Source organism: Plodia interpunctella, chromosome 5, assembly GCF_027563975.2.
Source record: "Plodia interpunctella isolate USDA-ARS_2022_Savannah chromosome 5, ilPloInte3.2, whole genome shotgun sequence".
Lineage (NCBI taxonomy): Eukaryota > Metazoa > Arthropoda > Insecta > Lepidoptera > Pyralidae > Plodia > Plodia interpunctella.
The window spans coordinates 11,757,572-11,770,808 of record NC_071298.1 but is presented as its reverse complement, the minus strand read 5'-3'; the positions used below and the strand labels follow the sequence as shown (position 1 = coordinate 11,770,808).

Genomic DNA, 13,237 nt, shown 5'->3' with positions numbered 1-13,237 from the left:
GATAGATACATGAATAATAAAAATAAAGTCAGGTGTCCATGTAACTCTCCACAGCTGTATGGTCTCCTCGCAACAGATTCTCCGACTTAAAGCATAATACGCTGGATACAGCCCGCTACCGCTACACGGTGGCCGCCTGCAGCCGTTCGTCAGAGCAAACACAGCCGCGGACAGGCGCCATTACGCGCGACAATGGCCGACACCCGACGACAATGGAGACAAAGGTCTAAACATTCGGCAGTTGCTCGAATGGGTATGAAGATATAAATGTAAGCGTTAAAGGGTGAGTGCGGAAAACGTTATTGTGCGCATGAAGAGGTCCCGGAAAGCATAACCTTACACTTTATTTACTATTGGACCGGATTGGGATGTGTTGGGACGTTGGAAAGGTAGCCCTTTTCTGGTCTGTGGAAAAACATCAGGGGTTAGGAGCGGCCGGTTGAAAATAATGCGATTTTGTTGAATAAAACCGTTAATAGAATGACATGTTGTATATATTTCTTTTTTATATAATAGCATATTTGTTGAATATTATATTACTTATTTTTAGAGTTTAGTTTTGCTATGTCTGTCTGTCCGCGATTTAGCTATGAAATCTATAGTCTTATTAATTGTACTTTGACAGGAGAGAGAAAGAGACAGAGATATACACATGAGACAGAGTGAAAGAGACAGAGTGACATGATCTCATCACAGCACAACATTCACGCGATGACATAGTAGTCAAAAATCTTGAAAAATTTTTGTTCTTCTTCAAACCTTAAGCGAATATTCTTGGAACAACATATTCTTCACTGAAATAAGCCGCCACAATTTCAAGGGTTCCAAGGACTTCAATTAATTTGACGGCTGGCAATTGAAATTAAATTGATCGGATCAATTTAGCGGTCTTCTCCAATTTTCGTTAATTCCTTTCGCACGCAAACTGGTGCGCTATCTTTTTCAACAGTTTATGTGACAATATCTACAATGTTACACCGAATTTTATGGTGTTAAATTTAGTAGTGTTATTTTCAATTGGCATATCTACTTACCTATATGGCAGATCTACTTGAAATTGAACGGATTATGGATGGGGTATAGGGAGCAACCAGAATACGCGAGTGTTCATGGGAGTGATGAATGCTCGTTGATGATCTCCGCCTAACTGTTCTACACCACAGGTGTACAATACGTGTGTGTCTACATCTACATACAAGCGTGATTATTATTACCGCCGCATTATCTTCCAGTATCAGCATAAACACGTGTACTCGTGTACACAAAACATCTCATACGCGCACGCCGCCACATTACATCGAAATTGACAAATTTCCAACCGCCTCGAGGCGCGAGATTGTATAACCTCAAATCCTGTCTGATGATAGGCCTGAAGAACAAAGAGGAAATTGTTACTAGATTTACGACGTGGAATAGCATATTGTATAATGCTGAGCGAACGCATGTCAATAATGCTATTAATTACTATTATAGAGCTCTTGACTTGTTACTTTCTATTCTTTAATCTGTTTTAATTTTATTTCGGTAAAGCTTTTCAAACTTAGGTACTATTTGAATCTATTACACACAATAAAAATTTATTTGATATTACGTGTTTTAACTATCTTTCTTTTGTTGTATTGCTTCTTTTGCCCTTTGTAACTATGCCTTTTCATACCGGTTGACTGTCCCTCACTATCCCTCAATGGGATAAGTCCACCGTTGCTAGTGCTTTTTCTGTTTCTGTGTTTTATTATGCAATAAAGTTATTTCAAACAAAACAAACAAATAAAAAATTTTCTTTGGTATTTTACCATTTCTATGCTTACTCTATCCCAAGCAGGCTCTCTTACTATACTAGACGCAGAAGCGTCGAAAAGCACACCATCACCAAAGAAACATGTAATTGACAAAATAACAGTTTATAATAATAAAAAGTATTATATTAAAGTCTTCGGTTTAGAGTGTTTTCAATAATGATCATCAACATCGCATATGTATAAATTGGCGCGAATTTCCTGCACGTGACGTCGGGCGACGCAACAAGGTCAGCTGAGACGATTTCATTACCGCGCGCACTATTTGTATATGATTGTCACTTGAAGAAACAGACACGCCGCGCATTAGGCTTGGTGTTATACTAAATTTCACGATGACTCAATGCCAAATTAATCGATTTGTAATTGTAAAAGAAAACCGTAGTTTTAAGAAATATTGCAGGGTTTAATCTCTGAAGCCAAACCATTCATTGCAGCCATAATTCACCTCGAAGGTGATTTAACTATCTAAAAAAAGTGCTGCGGCTACAAAGCTCTTGTATAAGTGCTTATAAAAGTTTTTCAGTCGCAGCCAAATCTGCTATTTTTATAAGAGTGTCAACTCAAGATACCTTGTTTTCTTGGATATAAAATTCAAATTATATTCAGTGGCTGCAGAGTGGAAAATCTTGTAAACGGACGCTCGCAAAATGCTAAACAGGTGCTGAACTCTGCGCCAGCCCACTACAACACGTCTACGAGCCGGATCTACTCGGTCAACTATTCTGTACCTAAAAGGCATTTTGTTCTTCAGTGGCGTGATACCTTAGTTGTTCTATTATCCAGCTTCTTACTAATAATATAAATGTGTTTGGATGTATAATCACGCAAAATAATTCGCGCAATATATTCTAATCTCAAAAGGTACTTATTTTTCGATTTTTTCAAACCAACCGTGAAATTACGCCCAATAAATTTTTGGTTTATTACTTATTGATTTTTCGAAAAAGTAAACCTATATTAAATCCAGCCCAAAACTAAGGCCAAGGCAAGCAGTAGCAAAGGTAGGAAAATCATTTTTGAAAAGGTCTCGAAAGTTCCAGAATGCAAAAAAAAACACTTTGGTTAGCATTATTCTAATCCTCTTATTTCACTACGAAAATTAGATCGCCTGAAATATGTTTCTATCGAGATTGCGAGCGTCGAGTTTGGGGCAAAAGCTTCAATAAAGATAAGCGGGCGATTCCTTTCCCGGCGGTATTTGCTCAGCCTGTTCTGACTGCTCGCCGGCCCTGCACTAGCGCCACGAGCACAAACACAAGCTCATAAATCTGGCCCCCGCATTTATCGATACAACGTCGTCCTCACGTTTCGGTTCACTGACACAGTATACGTAGTATATTTGGCTAATGAAATGAAATACGTAATTTGTCATTCACAATGATGTTGATTCAGTTGTGTGTTTAATAGATTTTTCATGCGACATATTTTGATTGGCGTTGAAATGTCGGACGGTCGGCGTGACTGATTAGCTGGATAGCGTTTATATAGATATTAGTATGATTTCACGGAAAGAAAAATCAGGTTGAAGATTCTGAAACAATCACGACTGTGTATAACACCGTAAACAGATTTTGATAGCTCGGCAGAAATTCTCATTCTTACAAGTGATTATGGGCAAGCTTCAGAGACATAAGGTTCGGTTTATCAGAGATACCGTTTTTTTTTACGAAATGTAGAAGTGCTCAAATAAGTCGGTAATAGGTGGACAAGAATGGTCGAGACTAGACTCACTATAGGTCGTTGTACTCACAATGTATAGTATATTAGTCAAAACTTCGTACCTCGTTTTGAATTGTGTCGACCCGTTAATATACGATATATAATCCTATTGGCTTTGTTTGAAATAAAAGAACCTCACGATATAATACTGTATTTTTACGATATTTAAGGTTATATATATGAATATTAGTATTGGAATTAGTGGGTACTCGGTGGAGTACCTACTAATTGCATGGGTAATACATAATAAGATTTATATGTAAGAAAATATATTCTTATGAAAGACTCAAATATTTCTCGGAAGCACTTAGCTATTGTTTATTATACAAATGAAACAGACTATTTATTTATATTTTCCAATTCAAGAACTCGAGTTGATTTTTGGTGGATTCTCTGTTTAAGAAAGGACTATCTAATGAATAACTGCCTTATGAGTATAGCTCAGGTGTAACAGGACATTTTGGATCCTTGTTTATTAGGATGGAAAGTATTGTTTATGAAATGGAAGTAAAGGCTTCCAAGTCCACCAATTTTCCTGGATCGAAAGTTCGAAGTAATCACACGTCAAGGGATGAAAATCACTTCGCGGCTTCTGAAAAGAAAAAACGCGTCGCCGCGTCGTAAAGTGTTAGTTTTAGTGTGAGTCCTACCCAAAGGGAAAGTGTTTCATGACACTCAACTTTATAATAATACACTTTATGTTTTGGTTATACATTTGGGATAATAACGAGCCAGAGTCCTTGAATCATTAGAATATTCCACTTATACTTGTAACTCAGATTTAGGTACCACCAATGTATGCTAATGAGTTTAAAATTTTTCTAAACTATATTTTTGCAGCAATAAAATACGCAAAGAAATCGATGCTCATATTTAGTCGATAAAAAAGAATTTATGTTAGTTTTTACGAGCGAAGCAACCGGCGCTCCGTGATTTAGAGACGCATCCGGTGCGGCGCGGGGGGAAGAGGTGGCTGGAACGAAATACAAGTTTTTTGTCGGTTACAATTTTTGTTATAATTAGTGATGGTATTTTAAGTGAAAGAAAGAGAAAAAAGAAATAAATAGAAGCAACTGTCAGTTGTTCAAGTTGTGTGATATACCTAAATACAACCTAAGTACATACCTCAAGCAATCACTTAAAAATAAATTAGTGAAATGAAATTGATACTGGCGTACGCGGAGGCGGAGGTTAGTAATACAAAAATCTTTGTCTACTTTTACTACGTATTTTGCTGGCCATTACTGGCGCGCAATATGAGTATCTCATTAAAATTTAATATACCAACTTTATGCCTACATCTTAAGTAGTTTGGAGGTTCGCCACCTCTGACCGAATTTTGATGAATTTATGCACACGGGTCGAGTATGACACGGAAATATCATAATATGGTAATGAAGGGTATTTTTCCCAAAGCGCCACAGGCGTGTCCCTGCACAGTCATGAATATTGTGAAACTATTAGTTGCGAAGTTGGTGTCGTCGTTGTAATGGAGAAGTATCAATATTCAGTCCGCCGCGGGGAGGACTAGGAAGAGACTTCGGGTCTTGTGTTTGCAGAATATTAAGTTTCTGTGTGTACCCGTCATGTGTACATCATACGAGGCTCAATAGCAAATATTCAACGAATGAAAAGTTTAGATGAAGCCCACGAAGAATCAACGCCAAGATAATCACAACTTATTAGCGTAATTTTAGCTACATCGGGCTCAAATAAAGTTGTGTAGTACCTAGTGAATATTTCCGATTTTCTGAGGTCTCACAATATGGCAGTGGCAAATATGCGTAAGCTCGAGCGATCTCTATTCTCATTCAATGACATATAGAATAATGTATACCTAGGAGATACACCCTGAGCGGAGCCAGCAGACGACGCGGACACTGGTCTACCAGCCACCGAGCAACCAGACGCGCACTTGCTGCCCTGACATCGTGGACTGGTTTATGACATGCATATGATGATGAGAGAGATGCTAGATAATGACAGGAGGAAGTTGAAATGTTTATTAGTCTCCTGTTGCATATTATTCTGGTGCTTTGTTGCTAAAGTAGAACGTTATTTAAATATGATTATTATTTTTGAATCATTGATTTCATTTTGGTGGCATTGATTATGAGTTACTTGAAATTATTGAAAACAGCTCTCTCAGTCTTTTCTCTTCATTAAACCAATTTAACAGTTTTCTCTTAAAATATATTTCACACATTACATTACTATAAATTAGAGATAAAGGCACTTAAAGAACAATGAAGCATTTAATCCTTCATTAAAAATATCATTAAACTACAGCTCAGATGTTCATGCTTATTTTACTGATCATAAAATTTAAATTTGTTGCGAAAAATACTTTACATTTACACACAAAATATACAGCAGTTTTGACGATAACGCGACATTTAACGGCTAGGAAGACTCTTTGCTACGACATTGTCAGACGGGGTTAGCGTTCTTCAAGTTAAACTCGTATATTGTTCCGCCACGCTGCAACGTGCGCGTCGGCTCGACACAGGGGGCTCAGTAAGGCGGCTGGGTAAACATTTTCAATCCCATTTGCTAGCACTGTAGAGGGTTAATAGAGTGACAGTATTGCACTACCATATATTATAAAGGACATCCTAAAGAGAAGGTTGGTGCACATTCAGTTTAGTATCATATAAGCTGTACTACCATTAGTAAATATATTGACAAAATCAGGATCAGTTTTGAATCACCATCACCGATCTCCGTACTGTGATGACGAATGACTAGATGACAGAATGTTCATTTAATGAAATGTTCACCGCAGTCCGAATGGAACTTCCCATACAAATGGAACTTATGATTTCGATCAATTAGGCTAAATACAGACGAAATTCCTAATAACTAAAATACCTTGAAAAAAGAGAAAATAGAAGCAGTCGGCGGGTTATCAGTGAAATCTAACTACTCGATTTTTATTCACAAGATTGACGCTGGTAGCCACCTGGGGCGAGTAGGAATGGTCTCCGGCGGCGATAAAAAGAGATTTGTGCGACAATTTTTTACGCCAATTGATCAATTCCCCGTAACAACCGCCATTCCGCGCCGCCGCCGCGCTCATCACGAACAAATTCCATATGCTACTCATTTGGGTATTTATTTTGTTCATATTATTGTGACCTTTTTTACAAGAACGTTATACCTAATATATTTTATGTATAGTGATGAACAATGTCTTTTTATTGTTAGGATGTGCTCAATATGAATGTAAATTTTCATGACGATGAGGTGACTTAATTCAGTTGAATATGAGGATATTATACAGAAAAGAGGCTCATATATCCCTGGCCTGTGTGCTGTAATCACTATGAGAGACAGAACAATTACCACGAGAAGAAAACCAATCACGACATCGCGTGCTTTGCTAAAGGGAAATTTCCTTAATTATGCATTGTAATAACTCCCGAGGTATATGTAATAAAAACTTTGTGTCGCTTTCATTGTCACATTACAGACATGAGAAGAGAACCGTATTTTTCGAAATAAAATAGAAAATTCAATTGAAAGAAATCTGCATAATTCATACTTTGCTAATATTATTGCAAATTTTGATGAAATTTGGAATTTGGATACAAAATGACACGAGGTCGCTATAATTATGATGATAGGCCTACGCGAGCGGAACTGTGGCCAACGGCAAGTGAGTTATAGTTTTCATGATCTTAAGAGGTTATATTTTTCATTAAAAAAACTCTTTGCTAAGTCGGTTACTCCCCTGTACCGCGAGTGAGCGAGGTTGTTTATTATTGCAACAGCAACACATCCTCGGCAGATCGTGTCACGTACCGCGAAGGCTCGCGTGCGTAAATCGGAATTTTTTGTTTCGTTTCAATTTTAAATTGGTTATTGGAGCTTGGAGTAAAGATACGTTAACACGTCTGCCGTTATCTAAAGCAAAAGTTGGAAACTTGAAGGCATGTGGTGTAACACTATTATCGTAATTATCTACAAGGGCAGATAATTTCAATTGCATATGATATTAATACATAAGTAGTGAGTGAACTTTCGTTATTACTAATAAAACAAGAATACTTGTCGGTATGTTTAGCAAAATTTACAGGACATTTTTTTTATCAAAAGTACACCTGTAGGTACATACTTATATCTAAACCTGAAGCAGAGATATACATAAATTTGATGATCATTAAGATGTCTTAATGTCATGTGACATTAAATTAAATTACACGTTTTAAAATTTTACGACCAACAGTAATGTATTTTCTTAGGAGATGTAACTCTTCTGCTTCGATTGCTGTGAGCCGAGTTGAGCGTGTCATCGCTCGGACGTCACAACATGAAAGGAAAAACACATTCATGCTAGTTTTTACGATATTTTTATGACTATTGGGTTCAGGTACTAAAATAGAGTCAACAAAATATATTTTATGAAACAAGTATCATGTCTATTTTGGTCTGGCCAAAAACTGCATCGCACTACCGTGACGACTGGAGTCTGCGCGCGCCGGAGTGACCACACGGTTATATAATGACTAATAAAAGAAAATATTTATTACATTTCAATCATTTAAATGAATTAAGCAATATGTTCCAACTAATAATAAATAGCGCGGACTATTTCTTGAAATAGAAACTGATTATACGGGTATATGTGATATTTTTGACGGAATCTTAATTGATTAATATATAACTTCCTGAGTTTAGATTAAAAAAAGGTTTGATGATCACATTGTCTCCGTCTACCGAACGAAAGTAGGAATTTAAGTGTTCTTTTTTCTTTTTCTCTAAAATAATACCTCAAACTTGTGTACAGTAGTTTGTTTTCTTTTAATTCAATAATACACAAGACGTCACAGTACTGAATAATATGCTTGTTATTTCACATAATTTTTCTTGTATTGTCCGGTGGTCCATCGAACAGTGCTTATGTTAGACGCATTCTTACCTATCTTTTTATTTCCTTTTAAATTAATAATTCAGTAAGCGGCATTGAATGAACCCTTGAAGTTATAATTATAAGTTTCTACCTTCTTTAACCTCAATCAGTACATAGACACAGACACGCGTTCACCGTGTGCTGTGTGGATACCGTTGATGGTTATACTTAAGTTAATATATTGTTAACCCTACTAGTTTTAACAGACTTGTTTAACTGTTTGTTAACGCAAATAAATCAATAAATAATAAATGATTATGTTTAGAATTTCTAGTTTCAATTTCTAGCTCTAATGAACCAAATAATCTTCAAATTATTATAATAACGCAATTGATTTTTTGTAAAAAATAACGGTCAGTTCAGTTAGGTATCAGTAGAGAACACGTCTTAATAAAATCCCATGAAGGATCTAGGGATATTTCCCAGTAGCAGCCGCCGACAGAAGCAGTATGCGGCAGGGGATCATAGCTGGTCGGCGCCCGACGTTTTGGGAAGAAATTGGACAAATGATACTGGGCGTAAACACAACTGTGTTTTAGTAGCTGGACCTATTTTGCTGAACGCAGCTATTTCTGTACAAAGTAAATTATTCTAAATGTTTTTCATTAAAATCTTATACAAATGTACATGAAACTCGAATTACATTTCAATTCAATCCAAATTATTTATTGTATCTCTTACATTCTTTCTGTTAGTTTACATCTACAGCAGTTTTCAGAAGTTCTTTGTTATACATACATAACACGGAATGGAGACGTATAAACAAATACTTAAACGTTGTAAATGAAGTGGGCACTCCGCGAGGCGAACTCCCCAGCCGGGCGGCAAAAAGCGCGGTCGTTGAAATCTTTCCAGCGCTCTCGAAGATCACAAAAACTCCATAAAAATCCGTTTAGTGAATACTACAAAGGGGATACGTGCAGTACGTGTATGACCATTCCATTTCATAAATTAATGTAAACTATATAGTAGGGAAGAAAAGGTCAGAAAACTTTAAAAAATATGTATACCTTAGATAAAATAGATATAGGTATCTAAGATCATTGTGATCGTCCATGGACGGTAGCGAGGCTGCTGAATCATTATACGAACATTTAAAAATAAACGCAACTATGTAAAAATCTAAAATGTTGGTCAGCATAGACGCAGTAATGAAAGTGCCTGTCAAACAAAGATAGCTTTTTTCGCTAAGATATTACTCAATCGTGATGTCATGTCAGACCTACTTAGTGTGGAGCGTTTGGACGAGGCAAATAATGTGTGATTTTATTTTTGACATCTATTCGTGTTTGAAAATTATCATTATCACAGTATTTTTTTCACTGGTGTTTCTAAAAGGGCCTTCGAATAGTCATCAAAATTAAAAATTGTCATATACACTATTGCAAGTAATGACGCAATGGTTTGTAACCAGTAATTTCGGAGTGTGATGTCGTGTTTCAAAGAATGTTGCGAAGTAAATGCATAGAAAATTTGAAATATGCTGTTCCACGCGTAAACCTAAAATATATAGTCATAAAAAGTAAAATATCTTGACGTAGGTGTAACTACAATATACTTCGGAACATTTCACTCGCCGCCACCACTGCGACAAATATATAAACCGTTGACTAACAAGACTTTATTCTTGATACTTCGTCGTTGCCATCACTTTTAGAGTTTCTGCGTTTTTCTGTGCTATGTTAGTATAGTGCATATCTTAAAACAGTTTATATATCAAATATATATACATATATATATATAATATTAAGGTTTTGTTGGAACTGCTTTTACCCTGAATCGGAATATGTTGACATTGACAACAATCCACCCGAAGGCAATACGGAGTTTAGTGCACGGCTGTAATCTGCGTGGAGCTAGCTAATGGTCGGCTTATTGAGATCCTTTTCCTCAATACTCGTAAAGAGGAAGAACAAAAATCCATTTCATTGACATTGTTATAAACAGTAATAAATGCGATTTTAATCTCGGTAGTCGCCATATTCCTAGTATGTGTGGGCTTTATTTCTAGGACTTGAAAGGCTAGTTATTTTAGATTAATTATTAATGACAGTTAAAAAAGAACTATTATTTAGTTTCCTGCGTCGCGTCTGTACGTCATTATATCTCTATGTCTGTAATCAAATCTTGCAATTTAAATTTCACCCACAAATATATATCTGTGATTTCACTTATTGCTTATCCTACAGAGTTCAAATTTTCCACATCACTTTAGTTTCAATGAAATGCATGATCCATCATGCATTTCATTACACCCAGAGTACACCCAGATAGGACATGATTTTTGTCACGCGTCAAACGTAACAAAATTACTCTGTAACGCAACATAAAGCTCGTGTCAAAAAATACATTTTTGTAAAAAAACCTTATTTGTATTCATTTAAATGCATATTTAAAATTATCAAAACTTAGGTTATATTGAAACGCACCTGCTTAATCTATTAAAATTGATCTTTATATAGAGACAATGATCAGTCGCCGCGATTATGGTGGCTGAATATAGAACTGACGATGTCTGACCCCAATGTGATACAAAACGAACTGTAATAGTTTTAAACATGCATAATTTTCGGCCTTGATAATGGTTTCCGTCACGGACTCGGGATAACAGTAGTCTGCAATGATTCATACAGTTACACGGACTTATCTGGCGCTTCGAGCGTTGCGTAAAAACCAAAAAAGGAGAGAGGTCGTCGCCACGTGGTGTCGGTCAGCGGCGCTCGCGCGGCAGCTGCGGATTAACTTGACAATTATACCTGTTAATTATATAAAGAATAAACAACTTCGACTGCTTGAGATATTATCCTGCGGCTGGGCGCCGCGCGCTGCAACTGCCGCGGTGCGCCGCTGCTATTGCTACTACTCTATTCATAAATATATACAAGCAGATTTCTTTACGACATGTTATTCATGCGGACTAATTGAAATTATACTGGGGTATTATAAATACTAGGGTATTAACTTACAATAAAAGCAGTAATTGTTACTAAAGTTATATTATTTGATTCTTTGCGCTCGTGGCGCAATTAAATACAGATTCTGACATTTTGATTTTAAAAAATAATAATAAAATATTGAAATTAATAAATAAAAATTAAGAATTATTTAATACAGACGGAGCATGTTAGACCAACCAAATACAGTACATTATTTTTTGTATTTTGTTTTGTTACGGCAACCCGAGCAATTTATCAGAATCACCGCCAAGTGTGACAGCCGTGAACTTACTAATTCATTATAATTCAGCATTGTCCCTCGCGTTAGCAAACTATTCGAGAGGCACCAGCAGCCATTTGCAACATAATCAATCAAACATTTCGTGAATATTTCACTTAATGAAAATTCCTTCACATGCACTGCGCTGCTCTCAATATTTAATAGGTATTAAAATTCTGAAGGAAAATGGAAGAGGCCCTTGCATAGTTTTAGAGAAAAAATGTTCCATCTAAGTACATTTCTTACTTTTGGAAATTCCTACTGCTGCAAAGAAACGACGAAATAAACTTACATAATTTATATTGAATGTCGAACCAGAAAAACTTCGCCTTGTTTTTGTGTTCTATTTATATCAAACGAAATTATAAGAGAATAGAAATTAATAAGTTGAATGAGATGCCAGCAACATGCTCGCGTCGTTTAAACCAGCTTTCATAAATAAATTTGCCGTTCGTTTGTTTTTCTTATGACGTCAAAAATGCTAGTTTTTTTCCTCAGCGCGACAGTTGGAGCATTGCCGGGGACACGGTCGTCAGATTACGTGTTTTATTTTCACCAAAATAAATTTTTATCACTTTTGGCACGCACTTTTGTACAACAAGCGTTGTGTTGTGTCACGAGGGTCGCGTCGTGGTCGATTGTCAAGGATTCCGGCGACAGTGAGATGAACTAATGTACTCAAGCCAAATTACTGGCTCACAGACACATGGAAAGATATGTACACTACTATTTAGTTGTAAAAATAGTACCAACTTAAGTAATTGTTTTGTGGTTTGTATAAAAAACGAGGTGACTCGCAATTGAAGAGGTGTACGATTGCACTTAACTAAGTTAAACGGTACTACACATAAAAATTAAATTGTTATGAATATACATTGCATACAATTTGACAACACCGATAGCCGTTGCTGCAGCTCTACATTTTTGAAAAATTATTTAAATTTAAATTTTCTTGTTGTTTGGACTAATTTGCGATTCAAAAAATTTTCTTCTATATTGAAGTTTTAAAAACTTACGACTGTAGTCGTTTAAAAAACAGCCCCTGTTAAATAAAAAACTTTATCTTAAACTTAAAAACTACGTAACAAAAGCAAAGTTTTCCCGCCGCCCTACCTGTCACAGTCGCGCCGTGCGGCACTCACTCACATCACACACTCCACTAGCAGACCCGCAGCAAGCACTGTTTGTTACAATAAGTTTACAGTCGCGCTCGGAGCGGTCGCAGTCACGGCGCGGTACGAGAGCGCACGCGAGACTCTTGGCGCCGACTGCCGTGCGCCGGCCCACCACCAGCGGACCGCTGAAAATTCTTAATTATGTATTTATTTGCAGAGCTTGTGTGAAACTTGTACAAATTAATTCATTATGTAAAATTGAGCTAACTAACTGTGCAAATATGTACATATATTAATTAAATACGAACACATTTTTAAACCAATTTAAGGGCAGCTAAAATCATAAGTTATAAATTATTTTCAATAGAAAATATCAGTTAATACAGAGGATCAGTTACTCTACTATTTAAATTTAAATAATAATTAGATGCGAAATTTCTGATATATGAAAAATTGATGGTGTTATATCATTCTTT

General features: G+C 36.3%; 1 protein-coding gene across 2 annotated transcripts in view; it reads right to left on the bottom strand.

The window, feature by feature from the left end:
• The window catches only part of FMRFaR (FMRFamide Receptor), a 36,671-nt gene extending 23,737 nt beyond the window's left edge, over nucleotides 1–12,934 (bottom strand). For both annotated transcript variants that reach the window (XM_053745399.2, XM_053745400.2), the window contains exon 1: nucleotides 12,760–12,934. The gene's annotated coding sequence lies outside the window, so the exon portion shown is untranslated. The remainder of the gene's footprint in view (nucleotides 1–12,759) is intronic.
• Between the last annotated feature and the right edge of the window lie 303 nt (nucleotides 12,935–13,237).